At 30.7% G+C, this 21,201-nt stretch overlaps 3 long non-coding RNA genes across 3 annotated transcripts; 1 reads left to right on the forward strand and 2 right to left on the reverse strand.

The window, feature by feature from the left end:
* Positions 1 to 7,835: 7,835 nt before the first annotated feature.
* LOC134721826 (uncharacterized) lies at positions 7,836 to 19,592 on the forward strand. Its single transcript, XR_010107938.1, has 2 exons — positions 7,836 to 7,974; positions 19,402 to 19,592. It is a non-coding gene; the product is annotated as an uncharacterized LOC134721826 (long non-coding RNA).
* LOC134707554 (uncharacterized) lies at positions 9,480 to 16,912 on the reverse strand. The gene is made up of 4 exons (XR_010105728.1): positions 14,794 to 16,912; positions 13,215 to 13,284; positions 12,852 to 12,912; positions 9,480 to 9,596 (listed from the first exon to the last, which is right to left on the reverse strand). It is a non-coding gene; the product is annotated as an uncharacterized LOC134707554 (long non-coding RNA).
* On the reverse strand, positions 18,853 to 21,073 carry LOC134721819 (uncharacterized). The gene is made up of 3 exons (XR_010107937.1): positions 21,004 to 21,073; positions 19,715 to 19,778; positions 18,853 to 19,059 (listed from the first exon to the last, which is right to left on the reverse strand). It is a non-coding gene; the product is annotated as an uncharacterized LOC134721819 (long non-coding RNA).
* Positions 21,074 to 21,201: the final 128 nt, after the last annotated feature.

Raw genomic sequence — 21,201 nt, forward strand, 5'->3', positions numbered from 1 at the left:
GCCTAAAACTGACTGTGATAAATATTTATGAAATTAATTTTTTAGTTTTAAATTATTTATACATGTATTTAACTGATGTTATATTTCAACATTTACTCACTGTTTTTAAAATTAGTTTGTGATACATGTAGATGTGATAGTTGTTCTTGTTGTTTATATACCATTAAAATATATGTATTTTATTAAAGAATTTCTTTTTATGTTATTCTTTTATGGAGAAAAATTGGAATGATAGAGTTTTAACAATAATTATAGAAAACATTCATAATATATGAGATTTTTAAAACTATTTTTCTTTTTTCAAGTTTTTAAACTTAGAATTACTAACAAATTAATGGATAACACGCTATTAATGTCCTTAAACTACCTCCATTCTGAAAAATGTTTAATAAAATACTCAGCAAACATTTTTCAGTTGTAGGGTTTCTGAATAATTGTCATTTTTATTAAGTTTTAGCTTTTTAAAAAAAAGCTTTTGTTTTAATTGTTTTAGAGTACTAAAATTTATATATTTATATTTTAAATTATTTGAATGTTGTTAGTATGTCTCTGTGCTCTACAATTGTGTTAAATTTTGGATTTTCTGGTTAATAATTTCCCCCCAAAAAATTAACAAAAACTATCTATTGTTAGTCAGTGGTTATAAAGTTATAATACATGTATATTCAATTCATTTATACAACAGGGTTTAGAAAGATGAAACAGGGAATTTTAATCATATATTAATGAGCCTCCGTTACATAGATATATCAGAATATATGATTTCCTTCCAGAATGTAAAAGTAAAATAAAATTCAAAATTTAAGTTGAAGACAATGATATTATTGATATCTGTTTTATTTTTCACTTTATGTTGTTATTGGTTATGGTGCATGAGTAAAATTTATAATTCTTCAACTTGGCAGCCTGACATTTGTTTACAAAATTATTGATTAATATCAGACATTAAACAAAATTTTTATTTTTTACAAATCTATTTTTAACATTGATAGATGTATGCACCAATGCTACACATGTTTTATACAACAAATTATCATGTACATTTGTAACCATAGCGTAGTCCATGTGTAAGAAGCATTTAATCATAAAGTATTATTTATGAATATCTTGTTTTGTTTGTTTTTATCAGGTGTGTTTGTAATATAGATGGTTTATTCTAAAAAAAACAACTAAAAAAACCCATTAAAAACAAATTTACAGAGAATATAAAAAAAGAAGATGTGGTATGATTACCAATGAGACAACTATCCAAAATGACACAAACATTAACAACTATAGGTCACTGTACAGCCTTCAACAATGAGCAAAGCCCATACCGCATAGTCAGCTATAAAAGGCCCCGATAAGACAATGTAAAACAATTCAAACGAGAAAACTAATGGCCTTATTTATGTAAAAAAATGAATAATTATGCCAAATAACAGCTCTTTGAGAAGGGTGATATTCAAATATGTCAGCAATGCTAAGGGTTATTTACCCAAGGGCTAACCACACGCAGCATTTGTTGTCCTGCCTTGATGAAGTAAAAAAAGTAAGACTAATGTGTGCAGTGGCAGCAGTAGTGTCATCATTTAGTTTGTGATTAGGTTAAGTGATGGGGAACACTTAGTGATAGCTCAATGATATTTGGTATGCAGTTGTCATTAGCATTTGCACTTCTCATTTCCATGATGATTTTTTTTTGCTCATTTCCATGATGATCTTTTTGCTCATTTCCATGATGATCTTTTTGCTCATTTCCATGATGATCTTTTTGCTCATTTCCATGATGATTCTTTTTGCTCAGACCCCTCAGTCGTAATCTATTGACTTTGAATGTTTTGCATACTTTTATTTGTTTATTGTATTGCCATTTAAATTTTAAAAGAGAGGCAAAATACCAAAGGGACATTCAAATCCATGTCTAAAGTAAACTTTCTTGCAATTACAGTTTATTTAAAATTCTACTTCAAAGGGGCATAACTCATAAAAAATTTAAATCATTATTTCATGTTTAAAGACACATCACATAGTAATAATAATAATATATCCCTATTATCTACTTGGCATCATGAAATTCTGTTTTGTGGACAGGACAGGACGGAAAGATTAACAGGTCAAACTCTTTTCACCCTATGCAACTTTGTTGTGTGGGTTTTTATGCTGTAACTCTAAATAGGGATGGCCAATTTTATTGAAAATATCATGGTAGATAGAACTTAACCACCTGTTAATTCTTTATATCCCAGTCAATTTAAACTAGAGGCTCCCAAGAGCCAGTGTCTTTCACCTGACACTAATTTGGTTTTGGAAATAATGAAAAAATTGATAAAAATTGTGACAGGTACCCCAATAATGATTGAGGCCAAATTTGGTTTAATACATCTTCGCTAGCCCAGGGTTAGGATCCACTCCCGTTCTGTGAAGAGAACAGGAGTGGATTGTAACCCTTGGCTAGAGAAGATGGTTAAATATTGACCCCATAATTTAATATAAAATTCTGGTGGCCATCTTGAACAGTAAATTGGCATCCAAGTTGTAACACTTGATCAGCAACTCATAAGGAACATTTATGCCATGTTTGGTTCATTCCATTCAGTGTTTCATCGAAAGAAGACATTTGTATGTATTTCCTTATAAGGGTCCTATGTTTAACTAAGTTCCTCACTGGTGGCCATCTTGGATAATGGATTGCCTTCAGTGAAACATAACTTGGTCAGCACTTCAAAAGGAACATTCATGCCATGTTTGATTTCATTTCATTCAGTGGTTCACTAAATGAAGACATTTGAAATAATTTCCCAAAGGATTCTATGTTAAACTAATTCCCCTGCTGATGACCATCTTGGATGATGGATAAGCTTCAAAGTAACAACACTTAGTCAGCACCTTATAAGGAACCTTTATGCCATGTTTGGTTCCATTCCATTCATTGGTTCTTTAGAAGAAGTTTTAAAATTTAAAGGTAACGACAACAATGTACGGGCCAGGTGAGCTAAGCAGAAGATGTGGTATGGTTGCCATTGAACATCTTCAGTTTTGTTCTGGCTGCATTACTTTTTAAGGATATGCCTTAAATGGCTTTTTCATCTAGGTTGACTTTTTTGCAAACAGCAGCCATGTTTATATGGATCATATCCAGTGTCATACAAGTTTAATCTAAATTCTCTTAAGAACATTAAGATTGAGTTTTCTTACCGGTATATTTGATAAGGAGTATAAAAACCAATGTGAGCTATTGCCATCTTCAGCATCTGTTATTGTAGACTTAGTGTTGGCCGTTGTTGTAATCTAGAAATCTAGAAATAGTGCAATTATTGACTTCTTTTAACATAAAAATATGCAGCTATGAATAATAATATACACCCATGTCAGAGGCAGATTTTGGGGAGGGGGGGGCCCGGGCCCCCCTTTTTTGAAAAAAAATTGGTTGATTATATAGGGAATCAAAAAATCTTCTGTCCAAGTTTCATAACATTCAATGAAAGTTCATTAAAAAAGAAATTGTTATATTAAAAAAGGCAATTTTGACTGTAAGTAAATGTTAACTAAAAAAAAATAAGAAAATAAGTCCATCTGTCAGTGAAATACTGTTAAGATGGAAAATAACACTACAGGGAGATAACTCTGTAAAACTTAGCTGAACATTTTAATCACATTCCATTGTGAAATATAAAACATTCTCAATGATCAAAAATAGTGTTTGTCAAACTGCGATATATGAAATGAATTTTTTTAAGATAAAGTGTGTGATTCAAATTTTTTTTTTTTTATAATTGTCAAAGGGCTGAAATTGATATTTTGTCAATGGTATGAAAATTATATGAGCAAAATTTATTAAAGGCAAGGTGATTGGTACCATAAATCTTAAATGAAAAAAATCAAACACTATCTCTGACTGTAGCTTGAAACAAAAGCTTTGTTATCCAAACTTTTGATACCTTTAATAAATGCCCAAGTTTCATACAATTTGAGGAGGTCTGAGTATTTTGGTGTACTAAAAACCTTAACCTCAGACTTAACCAAATTTTTGACAATGCTAAAGCGCCCCAATGACAAAATAATGCAGCCTCAACAAAAATATCTAAGGATCTTTTAAGAAAATATTAATATTGCATTGCAAGAGAGACTGACTTGTACATTTTTTGCAGTTATCCATGTGTAGATCATATTGCGGTATTCATTTGTCAAAACTTAGGTTTAATAGGTGTTCAAAGAAAAACTATGCAAGCAGTCTTCTTTTTTTTTTGTGGCTGTCCCAAGTCAGGAGCCTGTAATTCAGTGGTTGTCGTTTGTTTATGTGTTACATATTTGTTTTTTTCTTTCATTTTTTTTACATAAATAAAGCCATTAGTTTTCTCGTTTGAATTGTTTTATACTGTCTTATCGGGGCCTTTTATAGCTGACTATGCAGTATGGGCTTTGCTCATTGTTGAAAGCCGTACAGTGACCTATAGTTGTTAATGACTGTGTCATTTTGGTCCTGTGTGGATACTTGTCTCATTGGCAATCATACCACATCTTCTTTTTTATATTTGTTGATTTATGTATCATTGTTGTTTTGCTTAGTTGCCTTTTCTGACATTGGACTCGCATTTCTTTTAAACTGAGTTTTACTGTGCTTATTGCTGTATGTTTATTTAATCTTCATTGTGTAGTCCTAACAAGGGGGGGAGGGGGTTGAGATCTCACAAATAATGTTTAATCCCACCTCATTCTCCTATGCAAGTTATTTTTTTTTTTGAATTTTAGTTCACAAACTGAATTGTCCTGTCTGAATAACTGATAAATGAATTCTTAGTGGAAAGACCAAGGTTTTAATACAGGGATACCTGGAAATTAACATTATCATAATCAATGATCCATGAAATAAGGTCAATTTTAAATAAACCCCTTTTACATGGAAACATACACTTTATGATCATTTTTTACACTATATTTAGGACTGTATCATGCTAACCAAAAAACATTAAAACAAGGTCAAGGTCAGATGAACCTCATCAGACAGACAGTACACCAGTCCTAAATTACGATACTGATGTTCAGTGGTTGTCTTTTATTGATGTGTTTCATATTAAAGTTTCTCATTTCTAGTTTTTATATAGATTAGTCTGTTGGTTGTCCTGTTTGATTGTTGATTGATTTTAGGGGCCCTTTATAGCTTGCTGTTTGGCGTGAGCTAAGGCTCTGTGTTTACCATACTTTGACCTATAATGGTTTACTTTTACAAATTGTTACGTGGATAGAATGTCGTCTCATTGGCACTGATATCACATCTTCTTACATCTATTAACCTATTATCAATAGTATCTGAGAAAAAATACTCAATCAAGAACAAAAAATGTCCAAAAATCCATGCAAATTTAATTAGCTCAAGGTCAAATAAACCTTGTTCGACACACAATTCATGTAAACATTACAATCAATTGAATATGTTGATGAATTTGGAAGTAACTAATACCTCATCTAGAACTGAAAATCTATCCCTGAACCATGGTCATGTGATCACTGTCTGAAGGTCACACATATCTTGCAATGAAAACCAAATATCAGTGTTATTTCAACCTTAAAAATAAAGTCAAGACAATGGTCATATGCAAGATGAAAAAAACTTCAAAGCAGAATGCACCTACATACCAGATATTATTCATTTCGCTTTTCTACTGCCTGGATAATGAAGTTTCATTCTACAACGCCTCTTAAGTCCTATGATTTTCACCATGACAGAAAGGACAATAAATTAGATTATTCTTGATCTACTTAAAGCAGTGGCTGCTAAGCTGGTAACAGGGGCTGATCCAGCCATTTTAAAAAGGGGGGGTTCCTAACCCAGGACAAAGGGGGGTTCCAATTACATGTCCCCATTCAAATGCATTGATCGTCCAAAAAAAAGGGGGGTTCCAACTCCAGAACCCCCCCTCTGGATCCGCACCTGGGTAATGAGAATGTCCAATGAACAATTCTGTAAGTCACTGATTATTTTATTTTTAAGGATACCAATATTCATGAATTGAAGTTGACTTTGTGGATGTTTGATATTGCGGCACTGCCAAAGTCTGCATACAAACCAAGACAAAATTTGTATTTCGTTGGATATTTAAATTTGTGGTGTATTTATACCCAGGAAATCCTTGAAAATTAATATCCAACAAATAATAAATCCACAGTGAATTGTCAGATATGCCTAAAGCATCATTTGGGACAAATCTTGTTCAAAGAAGCCAAGAAGTTTAATGTTCCTTTCTAGTACAGTAATTTAGAGAATAATGAGGATTGACATCAAGTGATGAGTATGCATAGTCTTTGTCATAACTGACCATAGAAACCTCTTCCTCCATTTATTTGTCATCTAGGCTAAAAAAAAGAATGTAAGATAGGTTTTTTCTCAAATAAATTTTAATTACTATTCAATTTTATTATTATCATAAATCTTGATACAAAATACGCAAATGAAACCAAACACAATCTGCTTTCGTAGGGGTGTTATTTTATAAAACAAATTGTAACTTGTGATATGCATTTGGCCACGGTTGTACATTATCTTACAATAAAAATAGTGGAAGGATCTGCATCATGGGTTTGATATCATTAGAAAAAAACATAACAATAATACAAAATAAACAGCAGTATTAAGGACTCTTCTTAATTTCCATGGATACTGAGTTCTAAGACTGGTTGTTTTAAAAAATCATGTCTGTTTTGAGACACATGTATGAAATTATGTTATGATTGGTTTCTAAAGAGACTATATTTTGCTGAGTATATAACCTTGAGTCTTGAACTTAATGATAAAAATGCTAGAAATAAAAAAAATATTAGAATTCCATGAAAAAATAGAATCCTCAGTTTGTCTCAAATTTTAAAAAGGATATTCAAAAACATTACAATAAATAACAATAGTAAAAGCTGCAATATAATAGTATAAAATTTTACATAAATTAAATTAATTTTTGAGATGTACTCAACTTATTAACTGGGTAATTATTTTAATCTAATTAACTTGATTTGTGCAGTCAACTTTTCCCTTGGAGATTTAATAATTTTAACTGCATTTCACATCAAATTCCTAACCAAACCTGTTTTATAATATATAGTTTTACTCTCACCCTATTTCTAAGCAGTTACTTAAAAAAATTTAGCATATATTTTTTTCATTTTAGGGAACGTGTTCTTTTCCCCAATCAAGGAAGGGAGATAACTAGTATTCTATTATTTCAGTCTGATTTATCCATTATGTATTAATGAGGGAAGGAATGTCCTTACCTGTCAATCATCAAATTGACAATGGATCATTTGTTCTGATTCCTTACACGAATTTGGCTTTACTTTTTGGACCTTTTGGATTAAAGCTCTTCATCTTTTATATAAGTTTGGATTTCAAATATTTTGGCCACGAGCATCACTGAAGAGACATGTATTGTTGAAATGCGCATCTGGTGCAAGAAAATTAGTACCGTTAATTTTATTACAGTGTCAAATTTATTAAAATTTTAGTGGGATTCATCAAAATATCCTAACCCTGAATCGTCAAGTCTCAAATAATTATTGTTACCTTAATTTATGGAAAAAAAATTAAACGATTGGTCAAAATCAGTCGATCTTTTTATAGTATTGAAAAAAAAGTGTACAGTTTATTGTCATGCACAAAAAATTATTGTTAACGTCATTTGGCAATATTTTTCACTGTTCTTCATCATCATGGTACCCCATTAAATAGATTTTGCAGAAACTTTCAAATAATCTTCATTATTGCTATTTTCCTTTGTTCTTTTTTTGTGATAATTTTTCATATCATGCTACTCGCTTGAAATGGAAAATAATCGCTAGAAACTAAGGAGTCACATGGAGTTGCAAATGAATTTGACAATGTTGTCATGAGTAAAGATAGCAATAAAAAGATTATAATCGGTCATCTCAACTCAATTGCTTTTTTTGCTTTTGCTGTACCGGCTCAAACAAGAAAATTAATCTCATTGAGATGATCAACCATAATCAGTAAGTATCTATAGACATTGTGTACCATTTATTTTCACTTCTAAAGGTTCTCCAATCAAAGAATGGATTTTTCCAATTTTTATATTTTATTACTCATGTTGAAGGATAGGTTGGTTCAGCTGATATGAACATAGATTTAATGAGAGCAGATTATCTATTTGCATCCAGAATAAACACACATTACACACATTCAAACCAACCCATCTTTCACATGATTAAATCTTTGTATGAGATATTTACCTTGTTAATAAAAAATATTTGAAGGACCATTCATTTCAATTGGGAACCATAGAATGTCATTGTAATAAAATAAAATACACACTGCCATTAGTTACAGAAGATAATCTGAAAGTTTCAATGAACATCTACTAAATAATTGCATATAACTGTGGATTAGAGATGGAGATGGACAGACAGACAGACAGACAGACAATTTCTCTCCAACAGCCAATTTTATGCTAGTAGCAAGAGCAGATACGGCCCCTATCAGGATCAAACCAAAGAATTTAAAATTGGTATTTGATTCTCCTCTGCAAGTTATGTTCAACTTCGCTCACTCAGCATTTAGGAGTAAGAGCAAAGATTTTTCAGCTTTTCGTCAGTGAGAACGATTTGTCAAGGTAGGATGAATTGTCTTACTGTGGACTGTTACATTATGAACTAGCACGTAAAAAAATTAAGCTTAACATGCTGGTCTAGTACAAAGCAGTGTCTTTATCACATTAATATGTTCCCACACTACATGTAAATCTTCATTTCAATATTTGCCACTGGACATTAAAATGTCATCCATCAAAATCAAGGTAAAATAATTTTAAAGGTTCCTAAGTAATCTTGGGTGGAAAAAAATAATTCTTTAAATGTTGAGTACAATCTTCAAAAGACTAACCTAAACAATTTCTTTAAAATATAAACTATCAATGAGAAAAAACATAAAAATTATAAAATTAAACAATCTACAAAAACTGAAATTATTTTCGCTTGAGTGGCCTCAAATTCTGAATAATGCATTTAATAATTTAACCAACTAATCAAACTGACATTCATTTCTTTGTATAAATGTACAGAAAGTGGAGTAAAACACAACCAAATAGCTAAATATTTATTTTTGGAATCAAAAACTATAAATGCTTGACAGGTTATTTGTTATATTTTTAGTGTCTGGCCATCAAAGTCCTACATTATAGGTTTGTAACAGGCAAAATTTGTTTCACAAAGCAATTGTTAGACTAACACGTACATAACTTAAAAAATATATGTAAACTGATGTAAGTCTTATAGGTACTTTGTGAAACCTATGGCATACCTTTGGACCCCTCAAATTAAAATAATTTCACAGTTTTATTTTTAATCAATTACAAAACAAAACAATAATCAAATGCAAGTAAAAATGTTTAAAAAAATATTTATAATTTGAACTCAATACAATAAAAATCAAAATTTGTACAATTTGAACTCAATATATGTACAATAAAAACAAAATTTGTTAACAATTCATTCTCCTGCTTATAAGACAACTGTCTACGGATTCTAACAATAGAGATAGCAACAGTTCATCCGATTGTTTGTATGTTATTGTCTGAAGATTTTACCATACAAGGCAGCAACAGTAACACTTTAGACTGAAAAGAAACAAAGTAAAGATTTAAAATTGTTTAATTCTTAACATAAAAACTAATAAAGGTAAATAATTTATAAGAAATTAATAATATTTTTTCTGTCTATTTTCGAAATAACATAAACTAGAGGCTCCAAAGAGCCTGTGTCGCTCACCTTGGTCTATGTGAATATTAAACAAAGGAAGCAGATGGATTCATGAAAAAAATGTGTTTTGGTGATGGTGATGTGTTTGTAAATCTTACTTTACTAGTCTTGCTGCTTACATTTATCTCTATCTATAATGAACTTGGCCCAGTAGTTTCAGTGGAAAATGTTAATAAAAATTTACAAATCTTATGAAAATTGTTAAAAATTGACTATAAAGGACAATAACTCCTTAGGGGGTCAATTGACCATTTCGGTCATGTTGACTTATTTGTAAATCTTACTTTGCTGAACATAATTGCTGTTTACAGTTTATCTCTATCTATAATAAAATTTAAGATAATAACCAAAAACAGCAAAATTTCCTTAAGATTACCGATTCAGGGGCAGCATCCCAACAATGGGTTGTCAGATTCATCTGAAAATTATAGGGCAGATAGATCTTGATCTGATTAATAATTTTACCCTGTTTTGGATTTGCTCTAAATGCTTTGGTTTTTGAGTTATAAGCCAAAAACTGCATTTTACCCCTATGTTCTATTTTTAGCCGTGGCGGCCATCTTGATTTGATAGTCGGGTCACCGGACACATTTTTAAAACTAGATACCCCAAAGATGATTATTGCCAAGTCTGGATTAATTTGGCCCAGTAGTTTCAGAGAAAAAGATTTTTGTAAAAGATAACTAAGATTTACGAAAAATGGTTAAAAATTGACTTTAAAGGGCAATAACTCCTAAACGGGTCAACTGACCATTTCGGTCATGTCGACTTATTTGTAAATCCTACTTTGCTAAACATTATTGCTGTTTACAGTTTATCTCTATCTATAATAATATTCAAGATAATAACCAAAAACTGCAAAATTTCCACAAAATTACCAATTCAGGGGCAGCAACCCAACAACGGGTTGACCGATTCATCTGAAAATTTCAGGGCAGATAGATCTTGACCTGATAAACATTTTTACCCCATGTCAGATTTCCTCTAAATGCTTTGGTTTTTGAGTTATAAGCCAAAAACTGCATTTTACCCCTATTTTCTATTTTTAGCCGTGGCGGCCATCTTGGTTGGTTGACCGGGTCACGCCACACATTTTTTAAACTAGATACCCCAATGATGATTGTGGCCAAGTTTGGTTCAATTTGGCCCAGTAGTTTCAGAGGAGAAGATGTTTGTAAAAGTTAACGACGCCGGACGCAAAGTGATTGGAAAAGCTCACTTGGCCCTTCGGGCCAGGTGAGCTAAAAATGTGGTGCACACTGTTACACCCACTACACATGTTATTCAGTGTGCACCACATTTTTTATTTAATTTCTTCATAGACAAAAAAAATATTACAGTCATTCCTTAAATAATAAAATTAAGGCAGCAATTTTTGGAATAAAAAAAAACAAGATACCAATGAATGAACTGTATTCAACGAAACACAGATGATGCCCCCACTTGCATAGAACCTTTGAAAGGGGGAGAACTGTAAAGGCGACACCACCAAAATATTAAATTCGATCTGTTTTGTAGTAGTAAGCATATTGTGTTCAAGTTTCATAACATTTGGTCGAGACAAAAACTGAATGAAAGGCATCTTTTTTTATGACAGCACTGGTTTACATAATACTAGGTTATCTCCCCTTCATATCTCTTATTCAGACAAGTGAGAAAGAAATATTACTAAATATAAATACACTTCTAAATTAAAGTATAGAGTCTTATAATGTTTGTAATTCTAAATTAAAGGTACAACATTTTACATTGAAATTTATTTAGGATATATATATTATTAAAAAATATTAAAGTAAATTGAAATTGAAATTGAACTAGAGGCTCTAAAGAGCCTGTGTCGCTCACCTTGGTCTATGTGCATATTAAACAAAGGACACAAATGGATTCATAACAAAATTGTATTTTGGTGATGGTGATGTGTTTGAAGTTCTTACTTTACTGAACGATTTTGCTTCTTACAATTATATCTATCATGAACTTTGCTCATTAGTAACAGAGAACTATATTTGGTAAAAATTTACATAAATTTACCAAATTAATGAAAATTGTTAAAAATTGACTATAAAGGGCAATAACTCCTAAAGGGGTCAACTGACCATTTTGGTCATGTTGACTTATTTGTAGATCTTACTTTGCTGAACATTATTGCTGTTTACAATTTATCTCTATCTATAATAATATTCAAAATAATAACCAAAAACAGCAAAATTTCCTCAAAATTACCAATTCAGGGGCAGCAACCCAACAACCGATTGACCAATTCAGGTGAAAATTTCAGGGCAGATAGATCTTGACCTGATAAACATTTTTATCCCATGTCAGATTTCCTCAAAATGCTTTGGTTTTTGAGTTATAAGCCAAAAACTGCATTTTACCCCTTTGTTCTATTTTTAGCCGTGGCGGCCATCTTGGTTGGTTGACCAGGTCACGCCACACATTTTTTAAACTAGATACCCCAAAGATGATTGTGGCCAAGTTTGGATTAATTTTGCCAAGTAGTTTCAGAGGAGAAGATTTTTGTAAAAGATTACTTTAATTAACGAAAAATGGTTAAAAATTGACTATAAAGGGCAATAACTCCTAAACGGGTCAACTGACCATTTTGGTCATGTTGACTTATTTGTAGATCTTACTTTGCTGAACATTATTGCTGTTTACAGTTTATCTCTAACTATAATTATATTCAAGATAATAACCAAAAACAGCAAAATTTCTTCAAATTTACCAATTCAGGGGCAGCAACCCAACAACCGATTGACCTATTCATCTGAAAATTTCAGGGCAGATAGATCTTGACCTGATAAACATTTTTACCCCATGTCAGATTTGCTCTAAATGCTTTGGTTTTTGAGTTATAAGCCAAAAACTGCATTTTACCCCTATGTTCTATTTTTAGCCGTGACGGCCATCTTGGTTGGTTGACCGGGTAACGCCACACATTTTTTAAACTAGATACCCTAATGATGATTGTGGCCAAGTGTGGTTTGATTTCGCCCAGTAGTTTCAGAGGAGAGATTTTTGTAAAAGTTAACGCCGGACGCCGGACGCCAAGTGATGAGAAAAGCTCACTTGGCCTTTCGGGCCAGGTGAGCTAAAAATGAATAAATTCTCACCTTTAAACAGCTCTAATTGGTATTCCAGCAAGTAACCCTATGGAAACACTGTGATGCTAACCTAGAATATAAAGTTTCTCAGTTATTCTCAAGTTTTCTGTATCATCAAAATAAATTTAAAATATCACAAGGATAACACCAACAAAATCATGGAAACAAATATTTGTATTCTAAATCTTAAAACTCATGGTTTAAAATTTCGTTAGAAAAATCATTTATTTCATGGTATTGAATATTTCAATTTTTTGTTCTTATACCTTTATATTGATTGATCTATTGTTGTTGCTTAATGTCCAGTGGTAGACCTTTATAAAGTTGATTTCAAATCCTATGAAATTATTTATAAGAAGCTTAAATACCTACCAACATGTTAACAATATCAGATATCCAAGTCTTACTCCCAACACCACGAAAAATACTGTCAATTCATAATCTAAAATTAAAAAAGTATACTTATTTTAAAGATCGATCTATGCAGAGTGAGGGCTAACATAATAATGCTTTGGTTTTTTTTTTATAAATTCATTATATACTATCATCTTTAATGTTGAAACTTGATACCAAAGGAATAAAACAACAAGGATGCTCCATCCGCACTAACATTTTCTATGTTTAGTGAACTGTGAATATAGGGGAAAATATCTAATTTGGCATTAAAATTAGAAAGATCATGTCATAAGGAACATAATTATGTACTAAGTTTCAAATTGATTAGACTTCAACTTCATAAAAAAACTACCTTGACCAAAACCTTTATCCTGAAGCGGACCAGACGTACAGACAAAGGGACGAAGGAATGGACACACAGACCAGAAAACTTAATGCCCATAGATGGGGCATAAAAATGATTATAGTTGTAATGTTATAACAAATGTTCTAATATGACGTGCTTCTTTCGCTTTGTAAACAACATTGTGTGAAAATTCTCGATATATCTATACTTAGCGCAGACTCAGAGATATACATAATAATGGATGTTACAATATACCTCCCACGTAAATCCACATGTATTTGAACCTACATTGCAAACGCTTTGCCAAATTTATTGTATTACTAATTTTAATTAAACAAACTTTTATTTATTTTTATTTTATTGCAACTAGTTTTGTTTATTTCCTAAATATAGTAACACTGTATATTTTGTGCAATGTCAATTTCATCATGGAACACTTTCTCTACAATGAGGGGTTCATTAAGGGATGCAAATAAGCTTGATATTTATGTTACGATTTAAAAAAATATCAATATACTAATTTAAGTTGCAGTATAAAAACAAATTTTAAGTCAATATCACAAAAATAAAAACTTTTTTGTAACCAACGAAGTTCGTATAATATTGTATTAAAATGGAATTCTGAGGTTTTCTATTCTATTGCCTTTGATTCAGCGAGTCAACATGGCAGCTCCTTCTTTACGAAATGTCAATTTTGGATTCGAATGTAGCTTACGAGAAAACATGTAAATTGAAAATCGGAAATATTGGGTTTGAGAATTAAACATATTTTTTCTAGCGGTTATTAACGAAATAATTAATGCAAGTTAAAGATGTATGAGAATATTTCAGCTTTATCTAACAAGGAGTAAAAAAGAACAGCTCCACACACGGCATACCAACCCTCGCTTCATTATTTAAATTAACTTATTTGTCCTATTAGAATCGAAATAATTCATGGAAGCCATAGATTTGTTGTAAATTTACACATGGCCTGGGCCGTGATATTCGTTAATTTTATCCCTCGCTAACGCTCAGGATAAAATTCGAATATCACGGCCCAGGCCATGTGTAAATTTCCAACAAATCTATGGCTTCCATGAATTATTTCTTAATTATGCAATTACTTACATATCCTCAAAATCAAATAAAAATACTTCATAAAAAAAAATCATTTTAAGGCATATAATAACATTTATACCATAAGCTTTGTGGAACATTTTAACTCACCGCTGATTCTTCATAGTAAGGCCTCAGACTTGGTTGAAGATTTAATTGGCCATCTTCCTTAGAGCTGCTTTCCTGACTGCCAAGGTGGCTCTCCTCGCTATCTGATTGTCCATTTGCTTTTGAAAATAATAATATATATAAAAAATATCAGATGCACTTTTAAAAAATCCTGTTTTTAAAAAAAATCACCTAATAAATTGAAGTAACCTATGATTTCTCCCACCCTCAAAACTTATTATCTAGAGCTAAGTTTACATATTTTTTTTATTTACAAAACTCTAAATAATAGTCAATTTTAGCAAGTATACATCTGATATTTAAAAAAAAACTTTTACAAAAGTAAATATTTTAAGAAAAAAATTGGTAAGAGTTTGGCAGAACCCAGTGTTTTGCCTACTTTTGCTGTTAATCGCAGACACAACAAAAATGAAAAATTTAATAAAAAGTATTTCTTTCAATACTATCATTTAAAGAGGCCTGCGGGTTTAAGATTTTCAGAAAATCAAATCGTGTTTCTCCCAGGTGACTTAAAATGTAATCATTGAAAAAGCTCCAAATTATCTCCCTTTGGTGCAAAAATGCTATTTTTGGCTTTAAAATTGAAATATCTTTTTTAACTCATTGGTGACCTATATTTTTTAATGTTGTTTTGGAATATAGGCTGTACATAAACTAAATAATTGTAAAATTTAAGCGATTGATGTAATTTAGTTCTTTTTTTATTTTGATATTACCGCTTTTTCTCCTATTAGTTCAACAGAAAAAAAGGACATTAACAAAAAGGTATGCTTTTTTCGAAGGCAGATCTTGAGCGTAAATGAACAGTGATCCCATGTTTTTATTTAATTTTTTTATTAAGTTTAAGATAAAGTTCATTTATAGGAAAATATAGGGAAATCCTGTATTAAATAAAAGAATTGATTTGGACCTGTGAGCCCCCTTAATTGTAACAAGCGTCTGTCCAAGTTTGGTAAAAATTCACGATAGTTTATGAATCTAATAAATGTTTTAAATACTTTAACTGCAGAGTTTATATAATGTTAACTGTAAGAAAAACTAAGTCCATTTATAAGTAAAATACAGAAAAACAGGAACAAAAAGTTTTAACCAAATTTCCTTCTAGATACTAGCTTTAGATCATAAACAAGCTTCTGTCCAAGTTTGGTGCAAATCCAGGATAGTTAAAGAAAGTTCTTAAATTTTAAAAACTTGAACCAAAGAGTCAATGTAAAGTTTCCTAGGAGAAAAAACCAAGTCGATTTAAAAGTAAAATACGAAATACAGAATTTTCTTTTACAAAGTTCATTTCATGACACTATCTTATGATCCCTTTTTTGACTAAGGTCAAAGGCTCAACAAAAAAGTACTTAATATTGTATTTTACATTTCAAGTTACTTCAAGTGAAATTACCAGGAAAATAAATAATCAGCAAAATGCATATAATTTTTTTTTGTATTTAAATGGTCTATAAAAGATTATGATAATTCTAAAGCCCTTAATATAACAATACTTTAGGGATTGTTGGAGTATCAAACTATATTGAAATGTTTTAATTTCTACAGCACCTTCAACAGAATAAGAACTACAGAAGAGTGCAAATTGGTAAAGTGATAATTTGACTTCACAATGTCAACATGGGGAATAATAATAAATTAAAAATGAAAGAAGGTATAAAAGTAGATCTTAAAAAGAATGCTAAATAAAATTTGTTGAAAAGTGTTTAACAAAATTTTGCAGAGGTACATGCTTCCAATTGGCTTCGCTCAGAGTTACTGCTTCTAATTGGTACCACTCTGCCAGGGGTACTGCTTCTAATTAGCTTTAGCAGACAGAGGTATATATGTACTGCTTCCAATCGGCTTCGCAACACGACAGAGGGTATGTGTTCCCAATCAGCTTCACTAAGAGGTACATGCTTCCAATTGGCTTCGCTCAGACAAACGTACTTCTTCCAGTGTTGAAATGGTACGGGACTGCAAGTCTGTACTACCTCCAGTGTAGTAAATGGTACATAATTGCAAGTTAAATGTAGTCCAAAGTTACAAAAACATATTTTATTTAATATTCTTGTTCCAGTTTACTTTCACATTTACCTTCACTCCCCATTTATAATTTATCCTGATGGTAACATTGTGAAATGCAAATAATCACTAAAGGATTGTGTACTCTTCTGTAGTTTTAATCCGGATGAAGATGCCATAGGAACCAAATATGTCTATCTTGTTGAATCACCGTAGCAATTCCTAAAGTCTTGTTCTTATAAAACATTTAATTCTGTGTTTTATGAAACCAAACCCTGTGTACATGATCCAGGGATCCACATTTCACATTATATCGTATTGAAGTTTTGGATGGAAGACGAAGATGGACAAATACAGACATTTTCCTCTTTAACATATCATTACAAATTACACCAAAGAAAACATTTTTTTGCAGGTTCCTTTAGCTTATATTTTTGAGGGATTTAAAAACTGAAAAAATGCCTTTAAGGCCCTGATGAACAAGAAAAATATATAACACACTATAAATAATAACAAGTTTTTTTTTATCTTAAGTAAATTCATGCGAATAATTTCAACAATAAATAATTGGGTGTCCAAGGGAAGGGGGGGGGGGGGGGGACTTTTCAAATAACACAGGAAAAATTCTATTTAAATATTTCATTTAACCATAGAGACTGAGAGTAAAGGTTATGTTAATTTGCAGAAAAGTTATGTCCATTTATAAGTAAAATACAGGATATTTTTTTACAAAAATTTACTTTTGGAATACTTTCTTATTAACAAGCTTTGGTCAAAGTTTTGTAGAAATCAAGGATAGTTTAAGAAAGTTATTAAAATTTAATTATTAAATTAAAATCACAGAGTGAATATTTGTGGACAACGCTGACAACAGAATGTAGGATCACTATATCTTACTTTTTCAACAAAAGTCAAAGGCTCAACAAAAATGTTATATTTCCAAACACTGAGAATATTTCAAGTATAAAGAGTCAAACAGGGTGATTAATTACCTCCCTTTGCCCTGAAAATTTCACCCTGTTGTGACTTCACATCCTTCCTATATTTAACATTATACAATACCATATACAGTATCATTTTAATAAAAACATAATAATTTAATACAAAAATACAAAAGTATTTCAAAAACTTATTTTCACTACAATTTTTACCTCTAGGGGGGTATTGTATTGGTCTAAGTAGTTCAACTACTGTATCACTAGCCTGTCAAAACACTAGATGTTTTACATCTCAAATCTTAATTGACTAGGAATGTTGATAATTATCTCCCCTTAATCTCACTTCCTCAACCAATGTAAAAAAATGGCCTGGAATATTTTTCATATCAAGCTGATTGTGATCAATTAATCATTTTTTTTTACCATTTTACCATTTTTTTATTTACAAACTCAAAATAATAGGCAATATATAGCTAGTATAATACATCTGATATTTACTCCAAAACTTCTACAAATATGCAAGAAAATAAAGTCATATTTTCGCCTACATTCAGGAGTTAACAAGGGTATAATAAATTACCTCCCTTTGCCCTAAATTCCACCCTGTTAGGACTCCTCGTCATTGCTATACTTAACAAAAACAGTATGAATAAAATAAATAAAAGTATTTTTTATCAAAAATTCAAAACATTTTAATACTTCCTCAACCAATAATATTCATGGCCACCAAGATATAACCAATCTTCCAGAAAGTGGTGTTCATCAACAAAAATCAATCAATATTATTTACACTTTACTATGCTTCTTGTTAAATAATTCCTAAGGTAAAAACACTGCTAAAAATAACAAAAAAATGAAAAAATATATATGTAACAATTCAGTTCACTAAAAAATCTCATTTCAATAAAAAAAACATTTTTTTTTTTTTTTTTTTTTTTATTTTTTTTAGATTCTCCCTTCTAAACCTACTGGAAATGTTTCGACTACACATGGACCATATTAAGATATCTTGCGTAAAATGGTGATCTTAACTACAAGTTAAATTGTAAAATTTGTCCATTTCCCATCATTTTCAACTTCCCCATCAAACAAGGCGCTTGAGAGGGGGGATAATAAACAGGTTCTTAACTGGATAACTAATATCCTACAACTCCCAATCTTGTTGAAAAAGGAGAATCTTTACACATCTTTATTTTTCTCAAATCATTAACATTTTTTCACACATACACAATTATTGTCTGAATAACATTCTTTATAGTTTCAGTTAAATTGCACAATAATTTGATGCGTCCTCAATTAAAGTTACCTGAAAAAGAAATATACATTATTAAAATCAATATCTAATGCAAAGAAATAATCAACAAGACTTAACAATTATTATGCTGATAACATTGCTTTTACTTTGTTTTTAAGTCCTGTGTTGGCATAAATTTAAACTACCAGTCTTCATTGGTTAACAAGCATGCCAAACAAGTAGTTGGATGATGTCTGACATATTTTTTCATTGTTTCATCATGAATTAGGCTGTTGGATTTCTAGTTTGAATAGTCTTTTTTTTTAACATTTGGAACTTTTTTTTTAAATGTACAGTATTGCTTTTGCTCATTGTAGTAGACCATACAGTGATCTTTTTTGCTTACATCCACAGCATTTGGTCTCAGGGTGAGTTATCTCCTTAGCAATCATACAAGTTTCAAGTTGATCATCAAGAACTACTTTGACCAAAATCTAACCTAAAGTGGGACAGATGGAAATCAGACAAAGAAACGAAAGTGCAGACTGAAGAAAGATTTCTTTAGTTCAGGTATAATTTTTGATTTCCCTTATTTATCTTGATACTTCCTTTTGAGATTATATAAAGTTATTTTAAGAAAAAATTAAAATGAAAGATCTAAATCTCTGCATAATAAAAATCTATGCTCTTGGCTGAATAGTTAATAAATCTATGTATTGGTTCTTACCATAAAAGTTAGCTCCAATGGCCCTTCCCTGCCTCAATCCTTACAGACAAGCGGTGGTGCTAACCTGAAATTTAAAATGCTTAGTCATTCAAAATTGTTAAAAGGATCTTAGCTGGTAAACTGGTGAAGGTTGGTACCTATTAAAATGTTTCAAACCCCTGCATTTGTTTGCACCTGTCCCAAGTCAGGAACTTGATGTTTAGTGGTTGTTGTTTGTTGATGTGGCTTATTAATGATTCTAGTTTTAAATATATATATATATTAGACCATTTGTTTTCCCATTTAAGGGCATACAATACAGTTTTGATCCTGTATTTACAAGTTCATGAAAATTTGCATATAGGCAATTTTTTACCTGATTAAATCAAATATGTAATAAATAATATACCTTCATGTGCTACTTTTTGAGTAAAATGAGGTCGAAATTTTTTATATTTGCTTGAAATTCAGATTTGTGGCCGTAATTTCTTTTTCGAAAGAAAGACATAACTTTTTTGTTATAAAAGATAAAAACAAATTGTTTTTTGTTAAATAATCGGTAATTTCTGTATTTTGTAAACATCTTTAAAAAAATATGCAATTTATTATTCAGAAATAACTCATATTTATCAAATGTTCATGAATTGAGGAAAAAACGTAATTTTTTACTCCATGTTTATCACAATTAAAAAAAATCCTCTATTTACAGTTTTATAAAATCGGGTCGAAAAATCTGCCTGCAAAATGAAACCAAATGCCGTTTTGAAAAATAGGGGTCCATGAACTCGTTTTCAAATTAAATCAGTTTGAATGATAAAAATCAGTCGAAAAATGCATCTTTTCCCGATATGTCACAGTTTGACGTCGCAAAAATAACAAATTACGTTAGCAACGTCATAACCTTCCCTGTAACTGTATCGTATGCCCTTAAATGGTTTTACACTGGACATTTGTTGGTTCCCTTTGTAGCTTGCTGTTCCGTGTCAGCCAAGGCTCTGTTTTAAAGACCGTACTTTGACTTTTAATGGTTTACTTTTACAAATTCTGACTTCTTATATCTATGTATGTACATTATATAGAAAAAGTTTGTATGTGTAATAGATGTTGAAAACATTCACTTTACATACCACAAAACCAAAAAAAACTAAATAATTAATTTAGATCCTTGGATTTACACATATTTGTACCAATAAAAGAAAGAGTAGAGTATTGATTAATCACCACACTAATTTAAACTTTCAAGCCTAGAGCACATATTTCTAATATTTCTAATACATTTAAAAAATTCAAATTGGTATACTGGTACCTACCTTCATATCAGCTGTATCAGACCACCAAGTCTTATTCCCACACCATGAAAACATCTCACAAAAAGAATCTAAAATATTAAAATTGATAATTTATATATTTTACAATTCAATTTCTCCAACATTTACCAAATATTGTTCTAAATTCTTAAACATCACAAGTTTATAAAAGTAAAATAACAGTTTTAATAATCAATACTA

This window comes from Mytilus trossulus, chromosome 1 (genome assembly GCF_036588685.1).
Source record: "Mytilus trossulus isolate FHL-02 chromosome 1, PNRI_Mtr1.1.1.hap1, whole genome shotgun sequence".
In the NCBI taxonomy this organism is placed as follows: domain Eukaryota; kingdom Metazoa; phylum Mollusca; class Bivalvia; order Mytilida; family Mytilidae; genus Mytilus; species Mytilus trossulus.